Here is a 15,693-nt window from a genome sequence, read left to right on the forward strand (position 1 = left end):
AACCTTTTGAATATCCTGCTGAATGACCTGGCACACGATGTTCGGTGGTACTCAACCGGTTAGTGCTGCTGAATTTCACCACTAACCAGCCATCTCCTAACCAGTTAGGTTAGGGGTGGGCCAGGGGCGGAGCGCCAGCTTATCCCGTTAGCAATGATTTTCAATCTGCTAACCAGCTTACTAACTGCATAAAGTTATGACAGAAAAAAGGCTGTAGCATATTTCCCTTAAACTCCTTTCCCCATGGTATATATTCGAAAAGCATGTGCTCTTGAATTCTACTCATATGCTTTTTTGGTGCAGACCCTGTGCTATTTTGCTTGCATTTCTCTAGACCAGTGTGTGTAGCGAGCACTTGGTGGTGGGGGGGGGGGGGGGGGGGGGGGGGGGGGGTTGTGCGGCTAGCACAAACAGTGGCATTTTGTTCTGTTTCTGGGTTTTTAAAAAACTTCCTCTCCATTCCCACAGTAGATCTGGCTCCTCTCCCTTCCCTCCCTGTGAGTCAATTACCTCCCCCCCCCCCCCCAAACCTAGCACATCTTCCTCATCCTCCTTTAGCACTTCCCTGGTCCACAAAAAACAGTGAGTCCTTCAGTGGCAGTAGTAACAGGCTATCTGGGCCGACCCAGATCCTACCGTCTGCAGCGTCCCACCTCTCTGACATAACTTTCTGTTTACATGTACCTGGAGGGTTGGGGCTGGGGAGAGGGGGACATGTCAGATTGTGGAGGGTGGGTATTGGGGGATAAGAAGAGAGGGACATATCAGACTGTGGGTGTGTGGGTTGGGGAGAGGGGGCATGTTAGATTGTGAGGGCTGGAGGAAATGTCAGACTGTGGGGGGAGGGAGAGTGTATAAGAGATATATGCTGGGTTGCAGGGGAAGGGGGTTGATGTGGCTGCACAACCCACAATGCTGTGCTTCTTTCCAGGTAGGTGGTAAACCACACTTAGCAGGCTTTCACTTTTGGTGCTTGGCTTGCTGTCTACACAACGCAGGAAGGAGAAGGGCATTGGGATTTGTGTAACCACATCTTCTGCTGCCAGGCTGCCTTCCCCTCTGAGCTGCTGCCCTGCTGAACAATGAAGCTACACTTTTTTGGTGGGAGGGGGGAGAAGGGACACAAAGCTCTGGACCATAAGGGGGAAGGGAAGAGAGGGGGACATAGAGTTGCTGTACCATAGGGGAAGAGGGGAAGGGAGAGGGGACAGAGAATTGCTGGGTCACAAGGGGGAAGAGAGGGGACAGGGAGTGCTGTACCATAGAGGTGGAGGGGAAGGAGAGGGATCAAGGAAATGCTGGACCATATGGGAAGAAGAGAGAAAGAAGGGACATGGAGATGCTGGACTACAGGGGTGGAGGAGAGAGAAGGATGTGCAAGACAGGGAGATGGGCTACAAGTGTGGTTGGAAAAAGAGAGGAAATGTTGGGTTACAAGAGTGTAGGAAGGAAGAGGGAGAGGGGATGCTTGGTGTGATGGGGGAGACCATGGAGAGATGAGTGACAAGAGGATGGTGAGTACAGAGGGTAGAAGTGTAATAATAGGAAGTGAGTGAAAGAGGACAAAATAGGAAGCCAGGGGAGGAATGAGACAAGAGAGCTACAGGGTGAAAGGAGGAGAGGAGGATATGGAAAAACTGATAAGTAAGTGAAATATAGATGGAGGACTGAAGAGTGAAAGGGTGAAATTTGAGTGGGCAGACAGAAAAGAGAGAAATATGTTAGAGAAGGATGTATTGAGGGAATGGAAGAAGATAGGAAGAAAGTGGAGAAAGGACAAATGACAGAACCCAGTGGAAAGAGAGCAGAAGACAGAGAAGAAAGCAGAAAAGAGAAACTGGGACCGATATGCTTCGAAAATTAAATGCCCAGACAAAAAAGTTAGGAAAAAAGTGTTTTATTTTGAATTTATTAGGTGGAATGTGTTAGTTTTGGAAAATGTGCATCACGGATGTCTTTTTATTTTGTTGGAAATGGATTTCTGTTTTTAATTTCTCCTGTCTTGTGGTACATGCCTAGTTTAACTTCTTGGGCTTCCTAGTTTGATTTTTGTCTCCATATTTGTATTTCAAATTTGTGATTCCTTGTTCTGTATTTGGTGAGAGTCTGTCTGTGTTTTTGTGGTCATAGAGGTGTGGTATTCTGTTTGCATGTAGTTTCTGTGTAGAACTCTGTAGCAGTTCCAGTTGTTCTGCTTTACTAGTAGTAGGTGTATTGGTGATCTAGAGCACCGTGTAATATTGTCGTGCTGCTTATTTATAGGTGGGGTTTGTGTTGTTTGAATCATAGGAATTGATGCTGCTGTTATATAGTAGGTTGGCTACATGTATGTTGTGTTAGGGTTTTTTCAGGTTTTGTATAATTTCACAGTGTGCCTGGTAGTAGTAGTAGTATTTATATACCACTTGCAAGCCCGAAAGCTATTGAAATAGTGTAAATGCAGAAATTTATATTGCTATTATTCAGATGGCATGAGAATCAGAAAATATGTACTTTTTTGTATGATAATTTCAATGGAAAAAAATTTGCTAGTTATTATCTACATTTGATCTTGTTGAAGAGGTGGCTGCATGGCATGTGTATATTTAATTCATAAGCACTGACTTACTATATCAGACTAATGGGCTCATTTTCAAAACAGAAAAACATCTAAAAAAATGACACAAAGCAGCATTTGGACGTTTTTCTCACAAAAACGTCCAAATTAGTATTTTCAAAACCTATTTTTAGACATTTTTCTATGAAGTCCATCACAAATGAGTCCAAATCTCAAGGGGGCGTGTCAGGGGAGTGCTCAGGCTGGGACTTGGGCGTTCCTAAGACTTAGAAATTTTTCAGCCATAATGGAACAAAACAAAACCGTCCAGGACTAAAACTAAGACATTGTGAGCTAGACCTGCTTTTATAATGAATAAAGCACAAAAAGGTGCCCTAAATAACCAGATTACCACTGGAGGGAATCAGGGATGACCTCCCCTTATTCCCCCAGTGGTCACTAACCCCCTCCCACCCCCCAAAATGTGATGAAAAACATTACTTGCCAGCCTCAGATGTTATACTCAGGTCCATTAGAACAGCATGGAGGTCCCTGGAGTAGTCTAGTGGTGGATGCAGTGCACTGCAGACAGGTGGACTTAGGCTCCTACCTCCCCCTACCTGTTACACTTGTGGAGGAAACCGTGAGCCCTTCAAAACTCACCAGAAACCCACTATACCCACATATAGGTGCCCCCTTCACCCAAAAGGGCTATGGTAGTGGTGTACAGTTGGGGGTAGTGGGTTTTGGGGATGCTCAGCAGACAAGATAAGGGAGCAATGGTGAGATGTGTACCTGGGAGCATTTTATGAAGTCCACTGCAGTGCCCCCTAGGGTGCCCTACTGCTGTCCTGGGATGTCAGGGGGACCAGTCTACTAAAAATGCTGGCTCCTCCTACACCCCAATGGCTTGATTTTGTGTGTTTTGCACTTGGACTTTTTTTTTTTTTTTCAAAAATGGACCAAAAAACAAAACGTCCAAATCACAAAACCTTGTTCGAAACAGTATTTTCAGAAAAAAAAAAAAAGATAGATGTTTTTCTTTTATGAAAATGACCTTCTTTCCTAATTAGATACTGGACATTTTTTGCAAAATGTCCAAAGTCAAACTTAGACGTCATATTGAAAATGCCCCTCCACAGGTCCGCGAGGGACATTTATGAAGTGTGTCACATAAGTGAACATTGCCTGCCAGCTCTGTCCCAACTAAAAAAAAGGTTGAGAACCACTGCTCTAGACTGTCTCCAAAGCTGATCACAGTATTTTATTGCATTTGTACCCCACATTTTCCCACCTTTTTGCAGGCTCAATGTGGCTTATTGTACAGTAAGTGAGGACTCGCTTACTACCTCCATTTTTCTATTGGTTATGCCTCTATCTATGCAACTTAGCATTCCTCTGAATTAAGCAATGCCTTTCACGCTGTATTTTAACCTTGAAATCAGACAAAATCTTCCTGACGTCTCTGTCCTGTCATATCAATTTCTTCCCCTCCCCAGTCACTGCACAGAACTCCATTGGATTTCTCCACCCCAAAAATATTTCAGAGGGCACATTTTTTATACTGAATTTTAACTGCCAATTATTTGAGCAGTCCTTTATTTTTTTAGTTCACCTCTAATGTTGTCTCCTGTTTCAGCAGATTCTACTCTGTTGCAGACCTTTGTGCCATCCAACAAAAAAACACAGAGATTTCCTTGCTCAAAGATATTTAACAGAATCGGCCACAGGGACCTATCCCTGACGGACACTACGGCTCACCTTTCCTTCCTCTAGTGCCTTTCATCTATCAGTCAACCAGTTTCTAATCTAGTTCATTATCTTGGGACTCATTTTCAGGCTGCTCAATTTATTCATGTTTCACCAGTGCAGAACAGGATGTGCTGGAATCAAAGTAAATCCAACCCAATAACTTATGCCCTCAATCTATTTCTCTAATCACATGAATGAAAAAAAAATCAATTGAAGTTATCTATTGGAAAAACCATGCTATCTGGGAACTTGCAACTCACTACCTTGTGGATAGTTCACTACAGTTTCATTCAGCAGTCTCTATTAATTATTTTACCACTGATATAAGGTCTTCTTAGGGTTACCATATTTTGTCCCCCAAAAAGGAGGACACATGCCCCGCCCCCACCACACACCCCGCCCCGTCACACCCTTGCTCCACCCGTCACAACCTCGCTCCACCCCCTGTCACATTTTCCCCTCCCCCCTGTCACATACCCCGTCGCCCCCCTCCCCTTACCTTACTACTGCCCTGGTGGTTTAGTGTCGTCTTTGGGGCAGGAAAGAGCCCCCTCTTTCCTGCCCGGAGCACTGCCCTGCATGCATCCTTCCTGTTGCTCATCCTCAGTGCCGAGTCAAAATGGCCGCCGAGAGTTGAAGTCTCGCAAGGTCACTTCAACTCTCTGCGGCCATTTTGAATGGGCTCTGAGGATCAGCAACAGGAAGGATGCATGCAGGGTAGCGCTCCGGGCAGGAAAGAGGGGGCTCTTTCCTGTCCCGAAGGCGGAAGAGGTCACTAGACCACCAGGGCACTGGTAAGTAAGGGGAGGGGAGGCTAACAATCTGCCCGTTTGTCCGGATTTCTGGACAAACGGGCAGGCTGGTGGGCGGGCCGTCCTATAGGACGGCCCGCCCACCAGCCTGCCCTTTTGTCCAGAAATTAGGACAAACGGGCAGATTGGCAAAACCCGTCCGGTTGTCCAGACATGCCCTCAAAAAGAGGACATGTCCGGGTAAATCCGGACATATGGTAACCCTAGAAGGTCTTCTGATCTGTGGTTTCCACATCTACATTACCATGTGCTAACAAAATAGATGCCGGTAAGTGCTCCCATGTTAATTAAAAAAAATGGTCAAGTGCTAATTGCATCATTAGCTCATGACCATTAATGGAAAAAAATAGAAAAATCATGGTTTTTACTGCTGCAGTAAAAATAGCTTTAGTGCACAGGAAAGACCATAAAGGTGTGCTAAGGCCTATTTTTACCACAACTTAGTCAAAGGACCCCATAGTTTCTTGGGATGTCTCTCATCCTGTACTTCTGCAAGCTCCTCATAACCTCTGTGTATAGTATGGTACCTACTCCTTTTCCATATAACTACTACCATATAGGTTCAGCTCAAAGGCCTATCAAAACCAGTATCTTGTTTCCAACAATGTCCATTCCAGGTTGCAAGTACTTGGGATCCCAAACAGTAGCAAGATTCCATGCTGCTTATCCCCCCAAGGATAAGCAATGGCTTCCTCCAAATCTACCTGGTTAACAACGGTTTATGGACTTTTCATCCATTTTCTTGTCCAAACCTTTTTTAAACACAGCTTTGCTAACTGCCGTTAAGTCTGCGTGAAGTAACAGTGACATGTAGAATAGTTTCCTGATCTGAAATGTTTAAAAAAAGTCTTGTGCAGCTCTAAATTGACAAAGCACAGAGAAACAGTGTCTGACTACTAGAGAGACATGCTGATTAAAAAAGAGCCGGCCATGTGCAAGGGCACATGTCACTTACAGTATTCTGTAAGTTGTACATGTAAATGTGGAGACATACAAATGTCCCCCCATACTCATAGAAACATCACGGCAAATAAAGGCCAAACGGCCCAACCACTATCTCCACCTCTCCCCACGGGTGTACCCAGAAGTCAATTTGGTGGTGGGGGGGGGGGGGGGGGAGAGGTGGACGGGGGGGGGGGGGGGCAATGCATTCCACTCTGCTCTCCACCCCCTCATGTAGGTACAGCATCTCTCTCTGCTCTCCCCCCTGCCTTCAATGTGGGTCCAGCATTTATCTCTGCTACTGTTTGCTTGTGCGCACTCCCATGTGGGTCTGCCATGCCCCCCCCCCCCCCCCCCCGCAGTTCTTCAGTCCTGGCATGTGACCAGCAGAGACAATAAAACAGGCTGCCTGTGGCTGGTCCTATTGGGGCCTTTCCTCTATCATGTCTACCTCCTGTGATGTAACTTTCTGTGGGCGGACATGACAGAGGAAAGGCCCAAGCAGGACCAGAGGAAGGGGAGCAGAGAGAGATGCCGGATTCACACTGAGGGAATAGGAGTGAGCAGGAGCAAGCAACTGCAGAGACTGATGCTGGGCCTGCACGGTATGGTAAGGGGAAGAGCTGCTCTTTTGAAGGGACCTGAGCTAAAGTGGAGGGCCCAGGCCCATAAAGTTCCCCCCCCCCCCCTCCCATGGCTATGCCACTGCAGAGACCTCATGTGCTTGTCCCACGCTTTCTTGAATTCAGATACCTTCTTTTTCTCCACCACTTCCACCGGGAGGCTGTTCGATGTAGCCACCACCCTTTCTGTATAAACGTATTTCCTCAGAATACTCCTGAGTATACAGCTTTTTAACTTCATTCTACACTCTCTCATTCCAGACGTTTTCTTTCAATTGAAGAAGACTAGTCTCCTGTATATTAATGCCTCAGAGATATTTAAATGTCTCTATCATGTCCACTCTTTCTTCCCTTTCTTCCAGAGCATACATATTGAGAGCCATAAGTCTGTCCTCATACACTTTATGACAGAGACCAATGACAAATTTTTTAGCTGCCCTCTGGATCAACTCCATCCTGTTTATATGTTTTTGAAATTACGGTCAGAAAACAAAACAGCGAATATGACTAACAGAAACAAAAACAAAAAATAAAAATCAAAAATATGTAAAAAAACATCAAAATCTAAAAATAATCGTAAAATATGTATTTGAAAATATAAATACATAAAAAAGACGACACTCTGATTGTAAAAATCAAAAAAATATATACTTTATTAGCCATAAAATGGTAGGGAGAAAGGGACTCGACACAGCTGTGTTTCGGCCATTCAGGCCTGCATCAGGAGTCTTCTCACCGCATGTTGGTTACTAATTTTATCCAATATGAATATCTTTTTGCTAGTATTATAGCGCTGAATTATACTCAGAACAATGTCAAACGGAAAAGCTCAAGGCAGCGTTTCATATCTCTTTAATGATATTGTAGCGCTAAATCATACTTGAAACAATGTTGAGCGGAAAAGCTCAGAGCAGTGTCTCATGTCTATGAAATCATAGACATACATATACATGTAGAAAGGGGCAACCGCCCTAAGGGGCTTAGAACTGCCCTTCACGTGGATAGTGCAGAAGCAGTTAGAGTCATTTCTGCAGGCACTATCCATTGAAAGTTTGTTCATTCACTGGCTGCCAGTAAACCAATAATTCCTTTTGAATATTGATCCAATAGTATAGAAAAACTAATCCTATATGGCCTAGTTTACTGAGGACTTTTTCCAATTCTGTGTCTATGGGGGGAAAAGTTGAATGAATTATGACCTTACTCTGACATTAAAGCCGTTAAGTAAAGAAGTCAGATAAAGGAATGAGAAACAAGTTGCTTCTGCTTCTCATACTTTCTATTTTTGTTTGCAGCTGAGTTATGAGAAAACTTGTAGCTACATATTCGTTTTGTAGTGAAAGTCATTACTCAGACTGTAGGAAAAACCTAATGCAAATACTGCAGTGTAACCAAGGTCCCAAACCGAGACCTGCTGCAATATAAGTTGACCAATTCACACTAATAGAGCACAAAATTCTTACGGAAATATTTTTCATGGAAAGAAATGCTCTTGTAACAATTTTGTGTATTATTATAGTGTGAATTGGTGAACTATACTGCAGCAGGTTTTATTTGGGGAGCATGAAGATTATTACTGTCAGAGCTGGCCTTGCTATTAGGTCGATTAGGTGTCCACCTAGACTGACAAATTTTTTTGACAGGTGACAGTGTAGCTCTAGCACATATGGGAACCTCCCCCTTGCAAAAGGTTTTTCTCTTGCCAGACCTGCCACCACTGCTGAAAGCCTGCTATCTCTTTCCTGCTTAAAGAAGAGGAGTGTGGTAGCCGTATTAGTCCACTCTTAAGGTTATCAATAGAAATCAAACAAAATAAAACATGGAAAAGAAAATAAGACGATACCTTTTTTATTGGACATAACTTAATACATTTCTTGATTAGCTTTCGAAGGTTGCCCTTCTTCCTCAGATCAGAAATAAGCAAATGTGCTAGCTGGCAGTGTATATAAGTGAAAACATTCAAGCATTACTATGACAGTCTGACAGGGTGGGAGGAGGGGGGTGGGTAGGAAGTATGCATGGGGACATCAAAGCATATCATTGATATTCTAACAGGGTGGGTGTGGATAGGTGAGGGGAGGGTGATCAACAGAGACATACAGCTTTATGGTTTATAAGAATGAGTGATGCCTGGGCCCTGTAAGCCCTCAGGTATGAATTCAAGCACTGCCTTGTCCTCTCCCCTCTGAGGCAGATCTCCTGTCAGAAAGGGGTGAGACATGGCAGCACTTTGGCACAGTGCTCAATCTTCTTTAAGTTTGGGGCCAACACAGGAGGTGGTAGTGGAGCATTGGCAGTGGCCTGGAGGCATGAATGGAACGGGAGGAGAAGCTAGTTGTGTGACTTGGGTAGGAAAGTGAAGATGGGACACTGACAACCTGGAGGGAGATGTAGAGAGGGCAAGGGGAGATGCTGAACTATGGGAGCGAGGTTGAGGAGGGGTGATAGGGCCTTGAGCTACCCCGGAAGGGCGGGATGAACATTAAAAGGTTTGCAAAAGGTGTCCAATAACCTTGAGCCATCCCTGATTTCTATCAAGCTGCAATGCAAAACAAACAAAAACAAAAAGCTGATTAATGCTTTATTTGGTATGAAAAGATGGTGTCCTGTGTTTCTTGGTGGATGAATCAATTGGAAAAGAATTATTAGAATCCCTCCCCCCTATGAAAGGAAACACAGAAGGATATTTTGTGAAGGGAAAGGATTACTGTGCTAGAAATCCAAACAATATTGCTTATATTCTGGAATGGAGCATTTTCAACATTTCTAATGACAGGACGAATGGATAACTGCTAAAATTCTAGGCCCCATTTTTTTTAAATTCTTTGAGTCATTAACTTTGTTCTTAACATAATTGCTAACATCCATATGTTGAGACCCTCTATTACCATGCAATATTGAGTGAAACTACTAACAAAGGTATCAATTTTGATAGCAAATTTAGTGACAAAGACCTGCCCACTAACTGCTAAATGGAGATTGCCAAGTAATTTCAGAGTCAGCCAAATAGTAGGATCTGAACTAGTGAACTTCCTGAGCTATAGTGTATGATCTATGGAACTAGTTTTGCTTTCTTGAATAACATTAATATTGCGCACAAAGGGCCATATTTAATCAAGTGTGCTAAGGCTCTGCCATTTTCTTGCTTTAATTACCAAAATTACACATGATATCTGCAAAACCTCTGTATAAACTGTTGGGGGTGTTCCCAGCATCTTCCACGCATTAACTACATCGCAGGTAATCTAATGCAGTTAACTCCATCTATTGAGATGGTATAAACAACTCCACAGTATATGCCATGTTAACAGTTAACACTAGGGGTAATTCTATAAGAAGCCATCTAGATTTTGGCAGCAAAAATCTGTGTAACTCCCCTGATTTTACTTTTTTACATGCCCCACTGGTAGCAAAATTCAAATGATGCCAGTTAACCTGATCATCAACCTCTGTCCTGCCTAAGAGATATTTGGCTTCCTCTACTGGAGGTGACGTTGAATCTGATGAGGAGCAGTAAGGGAGGGTATCAACAGAAGAAGTATTATAATTTCTGGACAATCCCCTGAACTCTATATATGGCACCCAGATTTGGTTGCCCAAATTTGGCTACACTCCCAAGATGCGCGAGCAACTTAATCAGCTAAGAAGCCATTAATGAGCAATAATTGGATGCTACCACCTAATTATTGTTAATTGACACCAATTGGGATTTATGTGCGCATCTGAGGGCACACTATTTTATTCTGCCAGACATCAACTCCCACAGTGTGCAACTCAAAAGGGGCGTGCCCATGGGAGGGGCACCAGTGTGTCATGGGCTTTCTGAAAAGTTGCAAACATATCCCCTGATATTCAGCCAGGGGGGTGGGCAACACTTTGACTGCCCATCGCCAGTGTTCAACATGGATATTCAATGCCGGGACATTTTCGGTGACCGGAATTAAATATCTGGGTTTTTCAACGCCAGCTTGCACATGACTGGTTAAATTGATATTCAGACTTAACTGGCCATGACTTAGCGGGCAAAAACAGGCCTGCTTTTTATGCAGCCTTATTTTCCTGCTAAACCTGGCCGGATAAGTACCAAGCCTCAAAAAGGTGCCCAAACTGACCAGATGACCACAGGAGGGAATCGGGAATAACCTCCCCTCCCACCCAAAAAAAAAAAAACTTTCTAAATATTTTTTGCCAGCCTCTATGCCAGCCTCAAATGTCATACCCAGCTCCATGACAGCAGTATGCAGGTCCCTGGAGCAGTTTTAGTGGGTGCAGTGCACTTCAGGCAGGCGGACCCAGGCCCATCCCCCTCTACCTGTTACACTTGTTGTGGTAAATGTGAACCCACCAGAAACCCACTGTACCCACATGTAGGTGCCCCCCTTCACCCCTTAGGGCTATGGTAGTGGTGTACAGTTGTGAGGAATTGGTTTTGGTGGGGGTTGGGGGGCTCAGCACACAAGGTAAGGGAGCTATGCACCTGGGAGCAATTTCTGAAGTCCACTGCAGTGCCCCCTAGGTTGGTGTCCTAGCATGTGAGAGGGACCCGTGACCTACGAATGCTGGCTCCTTCCACAACCAAATGGCTTAAATTTGGTTGCTTCTGAGATGGGTGTCCTCGGTTTCCATTATCGCCGAAAACCGGGGACGACCATCTCTAAGGTCGACCTAAATGTTGAGATTTGGGCGTCCCCGACCGTATTATCGAAACGAAAGATGGACATCCTCAGGGAAACTTGGGCGCCCCATTCGATTATGCCCCTCCGCATGTACTTTGATGCCATCCATACCAAAATCTTTAGTGTTATTGGTTCCATATTGTGGAATATTCTTCCTTCACATTTCCATCTGGAGCTCTCAATTGATAAATTCAAATCAGAGGCTTTTCCTAAATAGACTAACACCTTAGCACCTGATCATGACAGATTGGAGCAGTATGGCCAATTAAACTGCAATCCAATCCCCTCTCCTCTACTTTCCCTATTTCCTATCCTGTCCTATCCAATTTTGTATTTCTTTTCTATATCTCCCCCTGATATTAAATATTGTACACTGCCCTGTGAGACTGCCATAGCTGTGATATATCAAATATAAATAAAACTTGAAATGTAGATGGAAAGTCAATATAGTGAGAAAGCTGGAAAGATAAGCCATGGAGCCAACTGTTGAATAGAGTAAAGTGGAGAAAGATGTTGGTTCAATGGAGTCATCTGAGAAACAAGCTGCAGTAGTCTAGGGAGTTGGTGAGGGTTCTCATGGTATGCTCAAAGAAGAAACATTGGGTTCTAGAAATGTTAGATAGAAGGAAGGGGAAAAAAAAACAGAAGGAGAAACTCCAATAAGTCTTTATTGCTTCCAACGTACTGCAAGTGTATTATTGAAAGACTCCAAATGGCCACTTTCAGATGGAGTGCCTTTGTCAGGAGCCTTGACAAATGCAATGCAACAAATGTAGCAATCAGTGAAGGTACGATGTTATTAGCATCAAACTCAGCTACTGTGCAGCACCATCAGTCATCTAACTAGCTGCGTTTCGCATGGATGGACTTGGGAAAATGCACTTCTTATTTCTAGGATAAGCAGCATAAAATCTGTTTTACTGTTCTGGGATCTTGCCAGATACTTGTGACCTGGATTGGTTACTGTTTGTAACAGGATACTGGGCTTGATCAAGGGCCTTTGGTTTGTTCCAATATGGCAACAATTATGTTCTTATGTTCTTACCATCTTAAGTGACAACCTCCTATATTTTGCACACAGTGTCCTATCTCTCTGTCTTGACTAGACTGTTAGCTCCAAACGGTAGGAAGTGCCTATTTTGGGGTGTAATTTTATGAAGATTTGTTTCATGCATAAACCCCAGCTTTATGGCCATAATAAGAGGCTTTTATAAAATTACCCAAGGATTGCACGTGTAATTTCCAAGAAGATGCATACTGAATTTTGTTTTTGCATTGTTGCAGCTGGAATATTGTGTGTTCAAGCTATAGTAATTCAAAGATAACAGGACCCAAATCAAGTTTACCATCTATAAAAAGGCTGAGCTGCTGTTTACTAATAAATGTGTTTCATCCCCCTCCCATGATCATTTCTTCCAATAACTCCACCTCTGGGTTGTTTTCCCAACATCCCTCACGCTCAGCAGTTGGGGAGGGGTAAGAATGATCCCCTGGTACTCCTTCTCCAGAAGCAAAATGACAGCCTTAATCAAAGCATCAACCTATCAAATTGTTCTCAGGGAGGGAAGTTAATATCTACAGAACAGTTAACATCCCATGAATAATGTGGAATGAAAAGTTTACACAACCTGAATTATTCATTTTCTACGATGGGCTCCCTTGCATACATTTGCATGTGACATCTTATTTTTAACACATTGAGACAGATTTTTATGCATGTTGTCCACTTTCTTCCACTGTCAAGAAAAATATATTATATAAAAAAATTGTTAGGTGCAAATCGATGCACGTTATGAGGTTTTGAAGTGCATTCATTGCATTTTAACATGTGGGTTTCCAATTCATTTTATTTTTAATTATAGCCTATAAGTGTGTGTTTTAGTTTTGATAGATAGGAATTGTTTCTTTTTGTAATAATTGTACTCATTAATCTTTTCTTTCATAGTTACTGTACCATACGTATGATTTTTAATTTATGTTAATCAATGTGTTCAGTTTATTTATGTACATATTTGATCTGCGTTATTGCATCACATTATTGTTTATTGGTACTTACGCATAATTTATACTATTCCTCTCTTGGGGCATTTGATTATGAATGAACGAGTCAGAAATTTAATAAATAGAATGTGAAGCGAAACTTCTGCCCAATTCTTGCAGTTTTTACACTCTGGGACTCAATTCTATAAATGGTGCCCAAGTTTGGGTGCCAATAAAAATTAGCGCTAAACACTATTCTATAAATGGCGCTCAGAGGTGGGCGCATTTTATAGAATAGCATTTGGTCCCGGGATCTATGCCCCAGGATTTACACCAAGTAAAACCTTGTATAAATTTTCATGCCCAAATTAGACACAGATCTCCCTAATTCTCACCCTCAGCACCTACTGGGGGTCTCTCTGATGATAAATTCCAGGACCCCACCCCTGATCTGCCCAAGCCCCTCCCATGGCCACGCCCCCTTTTTGGATCTGTGCGTAAAATTTATGCATGGATCCTGGTGCTTAAAGATGTGTGGGCAAGTTTTAATTAATGCCTATTAGTGCAAATAATTGATTATTAGTGCCTAATTGTCTGTGCTAATTGGTTTATTAATATATATGTTACAAGAAATGATTTACTTGGGGGAAAGAGCTCTAGAGCACTCGCTACTGTTTATAATTTAAGAGCAGGCGCTGTATTTATAAGTTTTAGGATATTAATTTCTCCACCAATCACCAAAGGTGATAATTGCAATAAATTAAATATTATCTCTGTTGAAATGCAGTATTCTGTACTGCAAGATTAACCTTAACAGATACCATATACTCAGAACACAAAGAGACTATATTTTAGCTTCAAAAGGGTTCATTTAATATACAAATAATATTGCAAACCGGCCTCCCACTTAGCCATCTATCCCCCCTTCAATCTGTTCAGAACTCTGCTGCACGTCTCATATTCCGCCAGAACCGATATACTCATATCACCCCTCTCCTCAAGTCACTTCACTGGCTTCCAATCAGATACCACATTCAATTCAAGCTCCTCCTTCTTACCTACAAATGCACTCAGTCTGCTGCCCCTCACTACCTTTCTACCCTCATCTCCCCTTACGTTCCCGCCCGTAACCTCCGTTCACAGGACAAATCCCTCCTCTCTGTACCCTTCTCCACCACCGCCAACTCCAGGCTACGCTCATTCTGCCTCGCCTCACCCTATGCTTGGAACAACCATCCTGAGCCCTTACGCCAAGCCCCCTCCCTGCCCATCTTCAAGTCTTTGCTTAAAACCCACCTCTTCAATGCTGCATTCGGCACCTAACTCTTACCGTTCAGTAAATCCAGACTGCCCCATTTTGACCGCCCCTATCGGACTAACCATTCATTTGCCTCTTAGATTGTAAGCTCTTTGAGCAGGGACCGTCCCTCTATGTTAAATTGTACAGCGCTGCATAACTCTAGTAGTGCTTTAGAAATGTTAAGTAGTAGTAGTAGTTATTAATCAATAAAATTGCATGCACTAATTGGATTATTAATCAATTAAAATGCAAGCACAAATTAGGTATGCATCCATATTTACACATGCAATTTTGAGCGCCATATATAGCATGATGGCGTATATTTGTTTGCAAGGACTTTGGTTGCCCCCTTTGATCCCAATGATCTCTTCCATTATCGTCTCTGCAGATGGTATTCCTAGGGGGCCGTTTTACCAAGCTGCGGGAAAAAGGGCCCTGTGCTGGTGGCAAAGGCCGTTTTTCCCATGCGCCAGGGCCCTTGTTACCACAGTGGGTAAAAAAGCCCCCAGCACACATTGCCATGCGGTAAGAGAACTCTTACAGCATGGACATGCGACAGGGGCCCATACCACCACCCACTGAGGTGGCGATAAGGGCTCTCATGCTAACCGAGCAGCAATGGGCAATGCCCGATTACCGCTGGGTTACCGCCGTGCAAGTCATTTCCCGGGGTTTTCTTTTCCCCCCAGAAATGGCACACACTCGTGGTGGGACTACCGCCAGCTGCTGAGTTGGGCCGACGGCAGTCCCGGAAGAGCTGTCCCGCGTTGGGCTTACCGCCGCTCTGTAAAAGGGCCCCTGGGTGACTTATGGAACCCTCTCTAACTGGAGGGATGGAAGGGCACCTTGTCTAAATGGAACATTCGGCAATACTTCAGGGATGTGCATCTGTTAATCCCTTCAAAAACGTTGTGCACGCTAAATCAATTTTAACACATATTTAGCATATGAATTAACCCATGTCATGTTGATTAGCCTGCATTATAAAGCTTATTACACTGAATTTGTGAAATGAACCACAAATAAAATCCAAATATCAAGGAGAAAGGTCACATGAACAGAATTTTGCACT

General features: G+C 43.4%; 1 protein-coding gene across 4 annotated transcripts in view; it reads right to left on the reverse strand.

Annotated features, from left to right (window-relative positions):
• SLC8A1 (solute carrier family 8 member A1) overlaps nt 1–15,693 on the reverse strand; it is an 879,594-nt gene that overhangs the window by 575,847 nt on the left and 288,054 nt on the right. The gene's annotated exons all lie outside the window — the stretch shown is intronic.

Source organism: Microcaecilia unicolor, chromosome 3 (assembly GCF_901765095.1).
Source record: "Microcaecilia unicolor chromosome 3, aMicUni1.1, whole genome shotgun sequence".
NCBI lineage: Eukaryota > Metazoa > Chordata > Amphibia > Gymnophiona > Siphonopidae > Microcaecilia > Microcaecilia unicolor.